Here is an 18,150-nt window from a genome sequence, read left to right as displayed (position 1 = left end):
CGTCCAGGCTTCGCGGACCTCTCCGCAAGCAGCGGGAGCCAGCGCTGGGCTCCCACTGCTTGCAGAGAGCTGCCTGTTTGGGGGCTGGGGTAGGGGGAAGCTCGGACTTCCCCTGCCCCAGCCCTGCACCTGGGGGGGAAATATTTTTTTTCCCTTTATTTCCCCCCCAAAAAACTAGGTGCGCCTTATAGGATGGTGCGTCCTATAGGGCGAAAAATACGGTAATTCTAATTACATTTTTCTTGAAAAGACTATACTCCTGCCTTCATCAAAGCTTATAACACTTTTCCCCCTTAGGCCAGTGTAAGTTGGTGTTTTTTATTTGAAGTAACTTTTGTCAGTTTTTTTGTTTTAAATAAGCGTTTCTCTCTCTGTCCAGTTTTATCAATTCTCCTTGTTTTACATAGATATTAAACAACTCTGACCCAAGCCTAGAAATCATGCCTGTATAGTAGTGTTAATATGCTACATAATTATAGACTATTTGAGGGATGGATGGGAGAAAAGTATAACTGATATGTCAAATTTAAAGTTAAGGGTATTCGTGTTTTTAAGACCCATTGCATTATGTTGAAGGCAATTTGCTACAAAGTTCTTTCTTGTTTTTGAGAGTTTTAATGGGATTTAATAAAACTGATCTCACCAGTAGAAAATTGTACATACAGTGAGAAATGACTCTAGGCTACTTTACTTGTAAGAAATGGAATGAAATCCATACTTATAGTTGCAGTCAAGAGAAGCTGGAGTCTAGAGTTTGCCCAAGGCAAAAAATGGACAAAATGGAAAAATGAAAGCCACCACGGAGAAAATTAAAATCAATTTTAAAGTCCAGGGTTTTTTTAAAAGAAAGATTTGAGACTACGGCTTAACTATACCTGTCACTATGTTCTTCAGCCACAACACCATAAGCAGTAATACACTGCAGGCAATATATTTCCAGGCAATTGTAATACTTGAACGATTAAAGTAAATCTAGTTTGGTGACCTTGTTTCTGTCATATAGCTGAATGCATATTATAATCACAGAGAAGAGTATTATCTTATTTCTTATTGATAAAAGTTTTCTAAAAACTTTGTAGATAGGAATTGTTACCATATTTGAGCTTAGTTGAATGTAATATATGTAATATATGTAACATATGTAATATAATAAAGTAACGTGTATTAACCAAAGTAACCAACGAGAAACATGCTAAATTGCTATACAGTGGTACCTCGGGTTACATACGCTTCAGGTTACAGACTCTGCTAATCCAGAAATATTACCTCGGGTTAAGTACTGTGCTTCAGGATGAGAGCAGAAATTGTTCTCCAGCGGCATGGTGGCAGCAGGAGGCCCCATTAGCTAAAGTGATGCTTCAGGTTAAGCACAGTTTCAGGTTAAGAACAGACCTCCAGAACGAATTAAGTACTTAACCCGAGGTACCACTGTACATCATGCAAAACAGCTTCAGAGTATTTAATGAAACTGGTTTAGTCAATAATGGGGGTACAATTACTAGGCTTCAGCAAGAATTACTGTAAACAATAAGGAAGCATGCATATTAAGTGACCATGCAAAACATTTATTTAGGAGTAAACCTCACTGGAACTCAATGGAACTTGCTCCCAACTAATTAAGTGTAAAATCATGCCCCCTTCACACCATTTCCTCAGAAAGCGTGAAATACTTAAGACTGCAGAGCACACGTTACTCTAAAAGTTGCAACACTTTTCCTAGTGCTGCTCTCAAGTGCCAACAGCTACATTGCTTATCTGAAATACCATCTCCTTCTCTACAGACCTTCTCAGGTATTAAGATTTGCAAAGGTGCCCACCCAATTTTTGTGATTTTCAGTTGTTTTATACTATTTTTAATGTTGTATTTTGAATTCTTGTAACCTGCCCAGGAAATTTAAGGCGAACGATGGGTAATAAATTATTATTGATGATGATGATGAAAGCTAGGGGCCAAAGAGGAAAAAGAGAGCGGTACATGAATGCTCAAGAAAACCCCAAGGTTAGAAGAAATAATAAAGAAAAAAAATATATAAGTTTGTTTGTTTTTGTTTTTGAAAAAGAAGAAAAACAACTGTTAGGTTGGGAGTCACCAACCCATCACCCACAGGCACCATGACACTCATGAAGGCTTCAAGTGGTGCTCCTAGACAGGTGCCCCAGACTCTAAGCTTTCATTTTTAAAAAAGTAAGTCTCTAAAGCTTCTAAGCAATTTTTGTGAAATGAAAGCAGTGTGGCTTGTTTGTAGATTTTTGCTCATACTGATGAATGTTCCCTGTTGTTATTAGACTGCAGCAGCATCTGTGTGTGTGTGTGTGTGTGTGTGTGATCTCTATAATCAGAACTAGCGAGACATATCTTACTTCCCATGGTTTGCACAATGTTTTCAGGGGTGGTTTTCTCTTCCTGCCCCCTCCATGGTAGCCATTTTGTGACCGGCACCCCAGCATTCTCTCCAAATGTGCCCACTATTCAAAAAAGGTTGGTGACCTCTGCAGTAGGACTATCTGTGGTCCAGGGAAGAGGGAAATGGAAGTTAGAAGAATAGGGAGCAATTGCATGCACATCCCTCCATTTTTTAAAAATCTTTTAAACTTTGAATACATCTTTAATGAACAGATATTGTTCGGAACTTCAGGCTGTCTGAATTCCTTCAAAACTACCAATCTGTCACAATGCGACATTACAGTGTTGCCGTAGTAGGCAAGATGCTGAAGATTACTGGAATATATTCATGCACAAGGGAAACGTTTGGCATACCCCAAATAATACATAGGAAAATGTGAAACACACAACCGTGTAGCCAAGAAGCCAAGTGATGTCACCATAACTCTGAGACAATTAACTGCTGCTTAAAACAAATATGATACTACTAGATTGCATGGGCAAGGAGCTAGTCACATTTTACTGCCAATAAAAGAGAAGTATTGAAAACATCCATATTAGCTTAGAGCTAGTCTAATTGGTAGATATGGGTGACTTGAAGTACAGTAATGTGAGCAGGCAGTAATTTGTGTCATGATACACCATGTCACCCCCCACTTGGAATGGGTAATATTAATTCAAACAGAGGTCTATGCTACTAATAAACTGAATAAATTGAGTCAATTACAAATTTCATGCTTTTATGACTTTTGCTTTAGTTAGATAACATCACCAATTTGAATGCACTGCCCTCCAGAGATCTTGATCACTTACAAAGAACATGTGTTTGGGCTATTATTCCCATTGCTCTTTTTTTTTTTTTTAAAGTCCTTATACTCTGAACATTATAAAAACCCAATGTAAATTGAAAACAGTGGTTTTGCATCTATTTTCCCTATATATAAATATAAATCATTGCTGACAGTTTTCAAGTTGTTCCTTATTTTCATTTTATCTCTAGAAGCGTCCTGTACACAAGTTAAATTTACTAATAACCTTATGTTCTGCATTCATATCAACTATTTTGACTTTTAGCTTCTCCTGGGATTTCTGCCCCATTTTATTAAAAAGAAATACCAGTTTTTAAAATTATCCTTAAACATCTGATCCAAGCTTGTTGTCCTCATCTACATCTGTGTTCTTGAATTGGCAAGAAACACTTGCTTGTCACAAGAAGGGGACCTTTCCTAGGTAACTTACTGCCAGTATATGCACAAATCTATCCACATGGGTGGTTGTTTCTGTGTGACAAGCCATTTGTGTACATGATCATGTAATTGAAAAAAACACAAACCAAAGTTATTTCTGTTCCAAAACCACCCCTGAAGCCAGATTGAAATAGAAATAGATAACCAATCTCACCTAAGAACTCATTTTGTACAGGAATGCCTTCCTTTCAAGGAGGCAGTAATAATCTCCTGGATCCAGGCAGTCAATTCAATTCTCTTACTGGATGCTATAAGCCAGGAAGGCAAGAGACAGAAAACAGATAGTAGGCCACAAATATATTGTCCATGTCCTCAGTCTGCAAAAACTAAAATGTATTCAACAAGACCAGCCAGTGCTCTAGGCAGATCCATAGACTGAATTGCAAAAATAGTGTCAGCTAAGTCAAGGCTTATGTGAGCAATTTGAAGTGCTTAGCAGAAGGTTACAACATGAGGGTTCTACACCTTTGTGGGTCATGTTGAAAGAAACCCCTATTTGGAAATGATGAACTGGATGATAGGTATGTGCATCAACCACATGATTTGGTTCAGATGCCATTCAACACTTTGTAAATTAGCTTGATTTGGCTTGGAACAATTCAGAGGCTATTTAAATCCACTTCTCCATCCTCATGTACTACTGATAATTTTCAGTTGCCTATCGCTTTTTTTCATTTTGACAATAGTGAATTACATTTAGAGACATACTAGCCACTTCAAATTACAGGTATATAGGTTCAGGGACTTTTGTGCTGAAACCCTCAAATATTATTCTCTCTCGCCCCAAAAGGTATCACATATACATTTTTATTTTTTGGTAGATTTGATTAATTTTGCAGGCAAAAACATCCCTTCAGAGGGCAAGAATTCTGCCAAATTTCAGAAGGCTATCTGAATTGGCTGTCTTGCAAGGTTAGCCATTACAGTTTGGTGGTGGGTGAAAAAGGAATCTGTTAAATCTCCCCGAGTGTTTTGTGAGCAGATATTTCAGTCCATTTCCTTCATCTACTCCAAAAATAAAAAAATCTGACAGGAGCCTTTGTGCTAGGTACCTCTAAGGTTGACTTGGGAGATCTTAAAGGCATTCACTTCCCAGGTAGATTTATTCACTCTGATTACGAATAGACCTGTCAGTCATGAAGGCACCATCCCTTGCCTCTCCCAATCTTAGTATCTTCCTCAAGTTTGGAGGTGTATGTTTCATTCTTGCAAAGCTGTTCCATCCCTCAGACCAATGAGACTGGAGAACACCAATAAACTAGCTATTTTTTAGATCCTCTACCCCAGAATTCTCACCAGAGTAGATGAAAGTGAAATTTGTGGGATTCTTTTGATAGTCAACAACATTTATAGTCTGAAGTGTTACCATTGCCAAATGCTGTGAATTTTGTTGAATGAAGTTTTCATGGTCAGCAATGCAGCGTCTCATCAGATACATCAGATATCAGGAATGTCTAGTCCAGTTGTATTTTATGAGTACTGCAATGGCCAATGAAAGAGTGAGGCAATTAATTTGTTCAACCAGATAAAAGCATCTACTTATTTTGAAAGAAACAATAAATGGGATATGCCATTTTGTTTCCCAATTAATATGTGCAATTGCTATTGCTGATTCTTTAGATGTTGATACCTTAAGAGTGGATTCATCATTGTCCACAAGCATAGGAATGTTTTAAATCTATGAGGAAAGACACTGAAACTGAATTATGAAATAAATGAGATTTCCAGCTAGATTTGTATTTTGCCTATATTTTGGGAAGCATTAACCTTGGTATGGGAGTTTTATGCCCCATAATTACACAGTCAGCTTATTTTCAAAGGCTTCTAATCAGATGTTCACATAGCAGTGAGCATGGAAAACATACAGATAAAAGGAGGGCATGCCTTTACATTTACATGGACAAATAGTACTTTCAAGCCTTCCACACAGATTTTTCTGTTGACATTGTAGATGGGAGGTTTATGTGATCTAGGTCAATGACCTCCTTGTTTCAAGAAAAATGGTTTCTTTTCCTGCAGTGTTTAACAGACATTGGTGAAGATTAAACACAGACTCTTACATAATCTTTTCATTTATATGGTAAGGAGAGAAACACAGACAATGCATATAGAATGGAATTTGAAGGTTTCTAACTGGTATGTTAGTGGCAGTAGAAACTTAGAAAGCAATTGCTGTGCTTATAGTGTATAGCGATTTGTGTTTAGTTTAAGTTTAGCAGGCTAAAATGCTTTTTCAAGTATTTCCGGTATCAGGTTTATGGAAAAAGAAAATACGTTGCAAATCTCATTTGACCACTGAAATTTGTCCTATGTAGTCAATGGGAGATACTATCTTTTAGTGGAAACTAGGCCAAGTTAAGGTCAGCAGAATATCACAATGTTCACAGCCATGGATACCAATCATGATCCTTTAGGGAAAATGTCTTCATCTTGCTATCTTTGTGCTGTTAGGTGTCTTCCACTTTTTGCAGGTAGAATGTTGTCCACTCTTTCAGATAAATATTGGCTTGATCAGTACACAGACAACAGCTTTACATTCATAATGCCACTGCTATTTTACTATTTTTATTTATTAAATATTTATACCGCCCTTTGGCTAAAGATCATAGGGTGGCTTACAACATCAAAATACAAAATACATAATAAAACAAAAACAAACCAATAAACTTCCTCCCACGAACACATTTAAAAGTCCATAAGTGTTAATCAGCCGAACGCTTGGGTCTAGAGAAACATTTTGTCACCTGACAACTCAAGATATGTAATGAAGGTGCCAGGCAAGTCTCCCTGGGGAGAGCATTCCATGAACTGGAACCTACTGCAGAAAAGGCCTGTTGTCATGATGCCAACCTGTTGCCTAAGATGATGATCGCAGGGTCTAGGTTGGTTCATGTGGGGAGAGGCTGTCCCTGAAGTATTGTGGTCCTGAGCCATTTATAGGTCAAAACCAGCACTTTGATTTGGGTCGAGAAATAAATTTAGAGCCAGTACAGCTGGGATGCGGGTGGCGCTGTGGGTAAATCCTCAGTGCCTAGGACTTGCCGATCGTATGGTCGGCGGTTCGAATCCCTGCGGCGGGGTGAGCTCCCGTCGTTCGGTCCCAGCTCCTGCCCACCTAGCAGTTCGAAAGCACTCTTAAGTGCAAGTAGATAAATAGGGACCGCTTTATAGCGGGAAGGTAAACGGCGATTCCGTGTGCTGCGCTGGTGCTGGCTCGCCAGCTGCAGCTTCGTCACGCTGGCCACGTGACCCGGAAGTGTCTTCGGACGGCGCCGGCTCACGGCCTCTATAGCGAGATGAGCACGCAACCCCAGAGTCGGACATGACTGGCCCGTACGGGCAGGGGTACCTTTACCTTTACCTTTACAGCTGGGCCAGGATCAGTGTAATATGCTCAAACTGTCTTGCCCCAGTGAGCAACCTGGCCACCAAATTCTTCCAAACCATCTTCAAAGGCAGTCATGTGCATATAATACATTGCAGTAATCTGAGCATAGACAACAGAAATTAGGATATCCCTGTCCACATAGGGGTCAGCTGGGCCACCATCTGAAGCTGATGGAAGGCACTCACCACCACCAAGGCCACCTGAGCCTCAAGTGACAGGAAAGGATCCAGGAATACCCCCAAGATATGTACCGGCTCCTTCATAGGGAGTGTAACCTCATCAAAGGCAAGCAACCTCCCATCAATCCAGTCTAGGGAACCACCCACTAACAGTGCCTCACTCTTATCTGGATTGTGCTTCAATTTGTTGGCTCTTATCCAGTCCGTTACTAAGGCAAGACAATGGTCCAGCACGTCCACTGCCTCACCTGCAGATGTAAGGATATTTAGAGCTCTGTAATCAGCATATTGCTGGCAACTTACTCCAAACTTTGGGTGATCCGACTCAGCATTTTCATGTAGATGTTAACAGTATAGTGGATAAAAATGAATCCTGAGGAACTCCACACTGAAGTTCCCTTGGGGCCGAAGAACACTCCCCAAGCATCGCCCTCTGTAAATGCCCATCAAAGTAGTACTGAAACCAAAGGGAAGCAATGCCACTCACCCACAACTTGGAAAGTCACTCCAGAAGGTTACCATCATCAATGGCGTTGAAAGCCATGGCCTAAGGACCAAAGGCCTTTCTCATCTAACATCCTGTTTCCCACAGTAGTCAACCAGGTGGCTTTAGGAAGCCCACAAGCTTCTGACCTAAGTAGCTGAACTCTCCAAATTATGGGGAGAAATTTAGATGAGTAAGCATTTCTAGTTCCATCCCACAGACAGGTGCATGGAATTTAGCAAACTTGGGCATGAGTATTTTCTAGATCCTACTGCCCGAAAAACCATTCTGTGCTGAATATAATTGAGACCATTATTCCCCAGTAACTGTGTCTCTGTGTGTGTAAAGCAAAGAAAAGCAACAATAAATATTTAAATAAAACTGCCAAATTTTGTGCAGCAAACTCCTGATAACCAGGAACAAGTACGTTTGGTGAGTGTGTTGTATTTTAAGTAGAAAGCCTGTTGATTCAAGAAACTTCACTGAATGACAAATGGCTCAATGGGTTATCATTAAATATCCTGACAAGCTTTCTTGCTTACATGAATGTGTCGTGCAAATTACATTATTAATAGCACAGATTTCTTTCAATCTACATACTATTGGGTTGGGGGATGGAGAAGTACTGATTTAGCTCACACTACCCCTTTTGTTTCTTTAACTGGACAGCTCTATTCATCTGTATTTTCAAAGTATTCCGTAATGCTTTACCTCAGCAGTTCTCACTTAATCAATGGCAGCTAGAGGTTAGGACCTCTGCTTTGAAAATGTACTTTGTAGATTTCATTTATGTGTTTGCCAACTTTCCCCCCTCTTTTTAATGCTCATGGATTTTGCTACAGAAAATGCTGACTTTTGTGTCATGGGAGTGAGAGAACAATGCAAAAATATATGTCTGCATAAAGGTTTTCCTTATGGATAATGTTGCGTCTAGGATAAATGTCAATTAAGTAAGATGTTATAAACTGTTTAGAGAGCCTCTAAATGGAAAAGCAGCCTATATATTCAATTAAGAAGAAGAAAGTGATAGGACTGTGGGACTATTTCAAACCACACTAGAAATGCCATCTTAAACCAAGGGATTCCAGGTACTGCGATGCATATTAAAATGGACTACCACTGCATGTGGAAACTCTCTTATAAAATGTGTAGAGAGTTGTCCACATTATGAAACATTATAATTTTATTTTAGTACTGAAATTGCAATTAAAATTACCAAATACTGTTTTCTACGGACATTTGTCACACAGTATGTTTAAATGTGTTGTGCTGGCAGTAGCAAAAACAAAAACAAAAAAGCCATGTTTTTTAGCTAATAAATGGCATTTATTAGCTAAAAAGCACACTATTTTATTTTTTGCTATATTTAAAATGCCCACTATGCTTTTAATTATTTCCTTTACTATATTTGTTTTATTAAATACTAAGTACACTTTCATAACTCACAATTTATAAAGTGGACATGGACTCTCTTGGGGAAAAGTGTGGAATAGAAATTTAATAAATAAATAATATATTATAATTATATTGATTTTAAAAATATCACCATACAAACCCAATATACAGAAAATATTGACAAACTCTATACTCTCATCTAGAATAATGTTATTTATCCATTTCCACTGTATGTCACATCTTATCAGATATTTCTTATGATGCAATACCAAATTTGATTTACAATAGCTGGCATAAGCAATTGTTGCCACTGAGAATAAATTTATAGTTTAAAAGTGTACTTTATTGATAGCTAGGAAGAATACCCAATAAAATCTGCTTCATTTCCTTTCTGAGGCTACAATATGTCAATTATTATTTTCCATAATAATCTCCTAAATTCCTGAAATATGTGGTCCTGCCATACATTCTCCAGTATGTATTACTTATAGCATATTTACAGTTGTGAAATGCATTCTGACTTATAAATCCTATTTCATTGTTGTGGCAGAAGGTACCAACTCTAAATAATCTTCAGCTGAGTTTTCTTTAAATGTAGATAACTTGGGTGGACCCATTAAAAGCAACGGCCATTACTATGATTCATTAATCTCAGTGGGTCTACTCTGAATAATACTCAGATGACTATCACATTCTTTATCTATGTTAGGAAGGAAAAGCTTCTATTTGTCTGCTCTCACATCATAATTCTCATTCAGTTGTGCAAAAACCAGTATAGCATTGTTGGAAACTGCCCAGGGTGGCTGGGGCAACCCAGTCAGATGGTGTGTGTGTGTGTGTGTGTGTGTGTGTGTAATTAAACTTTATGCCTCAATAGTGAACAAAATTATGTGTGTTCTATACCATTGAATCTGGCCACCATACTCCTGTCTCGTCACAACACAATTTTCACAAACACAGCAATCTCCAGAGGAATAACCATGTTACTCTGTTGTACCAAAAACAACAAAGAAAGTTGTGACATCTTGAAAGACTAACAATTAATATAGTATAATTGTTTATAAGGACATTTCACCCTGATGTCTGCGCATCACTCAAGGTAGCTTACACTAATTAAAATTACAAATTCACAAAACCACAGCATCAATAAAATGCAATAGAATCAGGCATAAGAGATAGAAACATCAATCCAATCAAAATATTATATACCTGACAAAAGCCTGAGGGAATGGAAAGGTCTTCACCGGACAGCAGAATACAGTGAGATGGTGCCAGCCAAACCTCATGAAGCAACTTGGGTATATCCACTCCCTCTAGTAACGGACAACAGCTTTCACCATAAGTGGAACACAGAGAAGGGCCTCTCCACCAGATAGGAACAAGTGGATGACTGGTATGGGAGGAGGTGGTTCTCAAATTGCACCCAGGAACATCCATTAGTTACAAGATGAAGTTATCTTATATCTGAAGATGTGGACTCTACACTATGAAAACTCATGCCACAGTACATTCGTTAGTCTTTAAAGTGCCACAAGATTCTTTACTGTTTAAAATACAACATTATTCCTGTTGCTTAACAGTCTCACTGCTTCACCTTAATTTTATTCTACAGACATCACCTCTAGAGTAGAGAGAGACAGTCTTCATGCATTGTCATATACTTCTGTCTGTCAGAACAAATGGTAAGTATGGCCTCTAGAGATTTCACTGAAACTATTAATTACTTTCACTTTCCTCTTGTAATTTTCATCACTGCTAACATAGTTCAGCTTAAAAAAAAGACTAATCAATACAACACTGACATATGAAATGGGGTTGCTTGTTTTTAGTTAAAGGCTTTCATAAAATGATCTTGTAATTGCTGAGTTTACTAAAAATGATATTGTACTTGGGGTTACATAAAAATTGTATCGTATACCCCCCCAAAAAATCTCAAAGAACAGCTAGGCAAGGGGACAGGAAGGGTGTGTGTTTGTGATTAAAGGTATAAAATGCTGAAAAGTCTGTTTAGAGGAAAGGCAAGTAAGGGGTAACATGATAGAAGAGTATGAAATCATGAATGCCATGGAGAAAATGAAAATGTTTTCTCTCTTTCATACCATTAAAGGTAAAGGTACCCCTGCCCGTACGGGCCAGTCTTGACAGACTCTAGGGTTGTGCGCTCATCTCACTCTAGAGGCCGGGAGCCAGCGCTGTCCGCAGACACTTCCGGGTCACGTGGCCAGCGTGACGATGCTGCTCCAGCGAACCGGCACCAGAGCAGCACACGGAACACCATTTACCTTCCCGCTGTAAAGCAGTACCTATTTATCTACTTGCACTTAAGGGTGCTTTCAAACTGCTAGGTGGGCAGGAGCTGGGACCGAACGACGGGAGCTCACCCCGCCGTGGGGATTCGAACCGCCGACCATGCGATCGGCAAGTCCTAGGTGCTGAGGTTTTACCCACAGCGCCACCCGCGTCCCCATTAGTACTCAGTTATCCCATGAAACTCAATGTTTAAAGATTCAGAACAAACCAAAGAAAGTACTTCTTCACACGGGGCGTAGAAAGGGATGTGTGGTCCACCTCGGGTGTCAGCCCTAAGGGGGTGACAAAATGGCACACCCCAGGGGTGGCACTTACCGCAAAGCCTCGCCTGCAGCGCACCCGAGCCACGCGTCTCTCCTGGGAGTGACACGGCAGCTTGGGGTCCCGCATTGCCTGAAACGGCATGGGGCTTGTGCACACCAGGCTGATGCCGTGGGCAGCTTGTTGCGGCGCCCGCCTGGGCCGCTCGCCCTGCCCCCCTGGGCGGCTCACCCCACCCCCGCCACTCCGGGTGCTGGAGCAGCTAGCTACGCCCCTGCACACAGCACATAGTTTAACTATGAAATTCGTTCCCATGAAAGTCTATGATGGCCACATTTAACTTAAAATTAGACAAATTCATGGAGGATGAGGCTACCAGTGACCATTAAACCTTAAGGCTTTGTCTTAGCTCCACTGTCAAAGGCAGTATGCTTTTGCATGCCACTTGCTGGAAACTGCAGAAGAGAACAGTGCTGCTGCACACAGTTCCTGCTTGCAGGCTTCCTATAGGCATCTGGTTTGCCACTAGGAGAACAGGATGCTGGGCTACATGGGTCAAGCAGGCTCTTCTTATGGTCTTTAATAGTACAATTTAAGGTAATATCATTGTATGGAATCCACTGCCAGTATCACACCGACATTGCATATCCATCCTCTAGTCAATATAGATGCTTGTGTTTGTGTATGCATAGATGTGTTCACCAATATACCGTAGCATCAGTCTACTCTCTGCACCAGTAATTTCAAAAAGTTGATGGTTTGGCAGATAGAAAAAGGTGGAGAATCCGGCAAGAACTTTGACTCCTATTTCCTGCTTCCTTGAAGTAGTTGTGTTACTCTTTGACAGATTTGGTCAATTTACCATGGTATTGCGTTGTACATTTCAACATTCCAGAACCCCACACGTTGACCAACTCCTTGGGATACATATGGGGTAGATTTGAAGGTTTTTCTATATAGGAATGGAGTAGCTGTAATACAGCAAGTGCGAGATGGTCTTCTTGTACACACATACATCCCATCACTAATTTGTATTCAGACCCTTTTTTCCTGTGTCACACCAGCTGCATATAACTTTAAATTATACTATTTCAGTTACATTTTAGCTTAATTAAGTGCTAAGTGCAAAAAAAAGCAAAAATAAGTGCTAGGGCAAGTACTGTCAAATTTAAATTTAACAAGTCAAGGTGACTACAAGAGTATTATCTGCAATGGTTCCAAGCTCTCAGTTTTTTTGATGACTTAATCATGAAATATTAAGCAAATGTTATTGGGAATTACTTCGAGCTTTGGAACACCTCTGAGACTAGTGAGGCTTATTTTACCTTTCACTGCAACTGCTTCTTAATAATTTTACCTTATGGCTATTTATTACGGGTAAACAAAGAACAATGTCTACTTTTGCATAGTGATATAGCTTTAATAAGCATTTTCTTGAAATATTATGATCAATTATACATATTTTAAAAGATTGGCTCGTAGGAGTATAAATGAATACATTTCCTGGAATGTTGAGAAAGAGATCAATCTGCTCCAGTAAGATTTGAATTTTTGATGAAAGATCTGTTTTTAGAAAAATGATCAGAATATAGACACTTTTCACAAACAGTATGCAGGATAAGTCCATGTTTCTAACTTTTTGTTTTTAACTTGGTGCAGTGTGGGATATAACCAAGTAAAGTGATGTATTCTTAAATATAGCGAATCACCTTTCTTGCCATACAGAAACATAGTATGCAATCTTCACACACTCTTCAGGGGAACATAGACACTCCAGTGTTGTAACATGGTAGGAACAGCTTTTGATGAGCATAGCATTCTTAACATTTAAAACATTCATAATATGAGTCAGATGTTGAGATGCTGTTCAGTAACTTTTTAGCTACATTTACTTAGCCGCAATCCTAACCAGGTTTATGCAGAAACGAGTCTCACTGAACGGAGCTTACTCCCAGTCTGAATCTAACTACATTGGCTTGTAATTGTTTATCAAATGATAATTGGTGACAATTGGCTTCATATTATCAAGCAATGTCTACTTACCTAACCACACATAAACAACACTTACAGAATGTGATATTATTTAGGTGAGAGTGTTAAATAATAATTCAGTGAAACATTACAGAATATTACGGTAGACACTGTGACTGCATTTTGACATTTTTAAAAAGTGCAGTTCAATGTGAACTGCTACATTTAACAGTTAGAAATATTGCAGTGGCTCCCAATTAAAAGTATTAAAAGATATCTAATTACAGATTTATTGACATGCATTCCTTAAAGCATTCATTTGCCACTGAAGAGTATATTCCTCACTTCCTTTAAGTACCTGAAGTGCATGTGACAGGGTTCCTCCTGATTCACTCAGCGGGTCCAGACTATTAAGCAGCCCTTTAAGTCCTGTTTCCCTTTGTAATACAAAGGCGAAGCGACAAAACTAACAAGAAATGTTAGTTTCGGTGTTTCAGGATTCAAATGTAAACATTTGTTGTATAAAATCTCATAACTGTGGTATGCAACACATTATATTGTACTTTACAAACATATGCCTCTGCTTTCTTGAACAAGGATGTGGGGGGGTTGCAAGGGGGCAACTGTCTCCCAACCAAGTGAATAGTGAATAGATAAAAAATAACTAACTGACCAGTTGTGTCACAGATACTCAGTTCTGCCTCCCCTTACATAAAGCCTGCCCCGACAATAAATCCTGGCTATGCCCATGTTCATTATATGTAAACTATGAACTCCTTCAGTAATACTTGTGGGATCACCTTATTCCCAATGTGTCCACTCAGCCACTTCAATCTAAGCCACAGGCACAGTTACAGGTGCTACATGATAGTCATTCTGCATCTGGTAGAAATTGATATTTTAACATGGCAGCACTTTGGAATTGACATCAGGCAGGTGCCTTCACTTTTCAGCACCTCCTTAAAACATTTTTTCTTTAAGCAAGCCTTTAAGCAAGACACATATGCCTGTTGCCTTTGTCCATGGAGTTTTCTTGGCAGGGATACTGGAGTGGCTTGCCAGTTCCTCCTCCAGGTGGATCACATTTGGTCAAAACTCTCCACTATGACCTGTTCATCTTGGGTGCCCCGCTCGGCATAGTTCATAGCTTCTCTGAGTTATTCAAGCCCCTTCGCCATGGCAAGGCAGTGATCCATGAAGGATAGTGTTCTCGAAGCTACCAGCATGAGTTTGACTAAACTGCGGGAGGCAGTGGAAGACAGAAGTGCCTGGCGTGCTCTGGTCCATGGGGTCACGAAGAGTCGGACACGGCTAAATGACTAAACAACAACAACATCAGACACATAGATGTTGCACAGTTTTTATTTTTTTGGTCTATATATCAGAGTTTGTTTGCATGGGTGTTGAGGGGGGAAGCAGAAAAGTAGGCGGACTTCCATAGAAGAGACAGAAGAAATGAAGACGGTCTTACAACAGAAGCCTCTGGAAGCAGCTCCACATGGTAGCCATAATAATGTATAAAGTTGCTTGAATGGATAGTCTCCATGCAAATGCCAGCTATCATTCAAACCTACAAGGCTGCTGTGGAGACTCTCAACCCAACAGGGTGATCTGCATGGTGAACAATTCCCCAATTATGGCATGCCCTCCCTAATAAGGCTAGTTTGGCACCTACATTAAGATCCTTTCAATACCAATACTCTTTTGTTTATTCTCCTAGGACTTTTAGGACCTTTCTTCTCTCTTTTTTATTGCCATTGGAACAGATTATTTCTGCTGGGTTTTAAATGTTCTTATGCTGCCTGTGCTGGTTTTTAGACAATGATTTTTTTTAAAGAAACATTTTAAATGCTTAATTTGAACTCTGTGAGAAACTGGCCAGATGACTTTATTGACTGGGCGGTCGACAAATGTACTAAACGCAATCATTGTGTGGGGCCACCAAAAAGAGGAAGCTTCTGCCTGGCAGTACTAATACAAAAACTAGCATAAAGCCTTGTCCAGTTCTAGAAACTTGGCTCCTGGCCGCATTACTCACCAGCTCAAAGAGATGGAAAACATGCACACCCACCAGAAGTCACAGTCCAGTTGCTGCCAAAGGCCAGACTCCCCTCCATTGACTTCATCATTTCCCAGAAATAAGGTAACTGGTAGCCTGTAAGGGCTGGCAAAGATAAAGGAATGATAATGGAACTTCTAGGCCTCAGGAGTTAAAACATCCTTTCTCTTTGAGAATCATGGCAGCAGGAGCCACAGTAGCAGCGGACAGCAGGAAATGAGCTCCCACTTAACATGCTATAGGAAGCAAATAGGGGATAATCTGTGCTGAGCAGCACTGCCACGCCAAGAATCTGACTGCATCTTCCACCACTGCCTGACAGCTCTGCAAACCCAGATGGTATTCGCCCTGCAAGGTTGGATTTTTGTATCCAAGTTTTGTGGAACTGCTCCTATTGTCCATTCCATGGCATGACTGTCAATCTACAGAAGGAAATTTGTAGCAGAAGTAACAAGAGTGTGTGAGTTACAAGACAAAAGATAAGTTCACAGTTATCAGTTTTTTTCCTGAAATATGTTCCAGGGAAAGCTGGTATGCACTTTATGAATTACTTGGATGAAGGAATAGAGGGGATGCTCATCAAATTTGCAGATGATACCAAACTGGGAGTGGTAGCTGATACTGCAAAAGATGTGATCTTAACAAACTCAAGAACTAGGCCAAAACTAATAAAAATGAGTTTCAACAGGGACAAATGTAAGATTCTGCAATTAGGCAGAAATAATCAGATGCACAAATAAAGGCTAGGGGACACCTGGCTTGACAAGTGTACACGTGAAAAGGATATAGGGGTCTTAGTTGACAACAAAATTAAACTGAGTCAACAGTGAGCTGCAGCAGCAAAAAAGCTCATGCAATTCTAGGCTGTATCAACAGAAGTAGTGTCCAGATCAGGGGAAGTAATAGTACTACTCTATTCTGCCTTGGCCAGCATGATGGACAGGCCTCCAGCCTCCTCCATGAAACCTGTCCTTCAGTTTGCAGATCTGCTTCTACCTTTATTAAGATCCAGTGTTTCTACTGATGTCTGCACAGATGTTACATGGTATATTGCAAGTTAATAAGGAACTAATTTTGCAACAATACTTGGACATGGAGCAAAACTGAACAACTCTACCCATAATCATAGAATTGCAGTATTGGAAAGGACACAAAGGGTTATAAAACCCAAATACAGGAATCACAGCTAAATAATTGCTGACAGATCTAACCTATGTTTAAAAACCTTAAATGAAGGAGAATCAACCATGTTTTGAGGTATTCTGTTCCATTGTCAAACAAGTCTTCCAAATGTTTAGTTGGATCGCTTTTCTTGTAATTTGAATTCAGTGATTCAGGTCCTACCCTCTAGAGCACTGCTATTGTTGTTATTAATTTTTTATATCCCACCCATCTGACTAGGCTACCTCTAGTCAGAGATCCAGCAGAACCAGAAAACAGCTTTTACCTCTGTCACTAGCCTGCCGCAGATCACCAACCAGCATGACCAAGGCAGTTTCAGTCCCATGGTGGTGTCTTAATCCTGACTGGAAGGGACCTAAGCTTGCTGCATCTTTAAAGAGCTGTCATCTGGAAGATATTTGAAGATGGCTATCATATAACCTCTCAGTCTTCTTTTCTCCAGGCTAGACATATCCAACTCCCTCAATTGTTCCTCATAAGGCTTGGTTTCCAGGCCCTTTATAATCTTGGTCATCCTCCTTTGAATATGTTCCAGCTTATCAATATCCTTCTTAAACCGTGGTGCCCAGAACTGGCCACAGTACTTCAGGTGGGGTCTAATCAAGGCAGAATCAAGCAGTACTATTAGTTCCCTTGATCTGGACACTATACTTCTGTCTCTGCCTCAATACAGGTCATTGTACAGGGCATCCAAGGATATAAATGAAAAGTAATAAATAAATTACAATAAAACCCCTTTAGTGTTTTTCTCACCGAGAAATAAATATATTGTACCATTTTGCAATGAAATTTCCTACATTTAAATAGTTATAGGCTTTCTGATTACTTCAATGATTTGTTTCTTTAATTTTAACAGTAATTAACAAAGAGGTATTTTTTCCATTTGTGAAATTAAGCAAGCATAATTTATACATTTATTTTCAAACAGCTAAAAGAACTTTAAATCTCATCTCCCTTCAGAAGTCAGCGTAGCTTCCTTGATTCATCTTAATGTTAATTTAATTTACTGGATTGCTCCACCTGGCTGATTACAGTTCTTTTTTTATTTCCAAGTCAGGTGCTCTAGGATGTATGACATTGCAGGCTTCCCCTCAAGCTATGAGACTTTATGCATCCAGAACAGCATCTTGCTAGCTGTTCTTGGCATCACTGACTATCATGTTTCCAGAATGTAGCTTACTTCTGTGAAAGTTCTGAACTAATTCTTAACTGAAGGACATTTCTCACCACAGTACTAGTGGACTGATAATCATGTACCTCTCCCTCAAGTCAAGGACTTACATATGTAAAA

The 18,150-nt window shown here is 39.7% G+C and overlaps 1 protein-coding gene and 1 long non-coding RNA gene across 18 annotated transcripts in view; one reads left to right on the top strand and one right to left on the bottom strand.

Moving 5' to 3' along the window:
- The window catches only part of LOC308476427, a 50,872-nt gene extending 33,383 nt beyond the window's left edge, over window positions 1–17,489 (bottom strand). Inside the window, exons 1-2 of the long non-coding RNA XR_013985889.1 lie at window positions 17,125–17,489; window positions 15,690–15,782 (exon numbers count right to left, since the gene is read on the bottom strand). This is a non-coding gene — a long non-coding RNA (uncharacterized lncRNA). The remainder of the gene's footprint in view (window positions 1–15,689; window positions 15,783–17,124) is intronic.
- The window catches only part of ROBO2 (roundabout guidance receptor 2), an 835,262-nt gene that overhangs the window by 370,273 nt on the left and 446,839 nt on the right, over window positions 1–18,150 (top strand). The window lies entirely within an intron of this gene.

This window comes from Podarcis pityusensis, assembly GCF_964106645.2.
Source record: "Podarcis pityusensis genome assembly, chromosome: 4".
In the NCBI taxonomy this organism is placed as follows: Eukaryota; Metazoa; Chordata; class Lepidosauria; order Squamata; family Lacertidae; genus Podarcis; species Podarcis pityusensis.
This window is presented reverse-complemented; position numbering and strand designations above follow the sequence as displayed.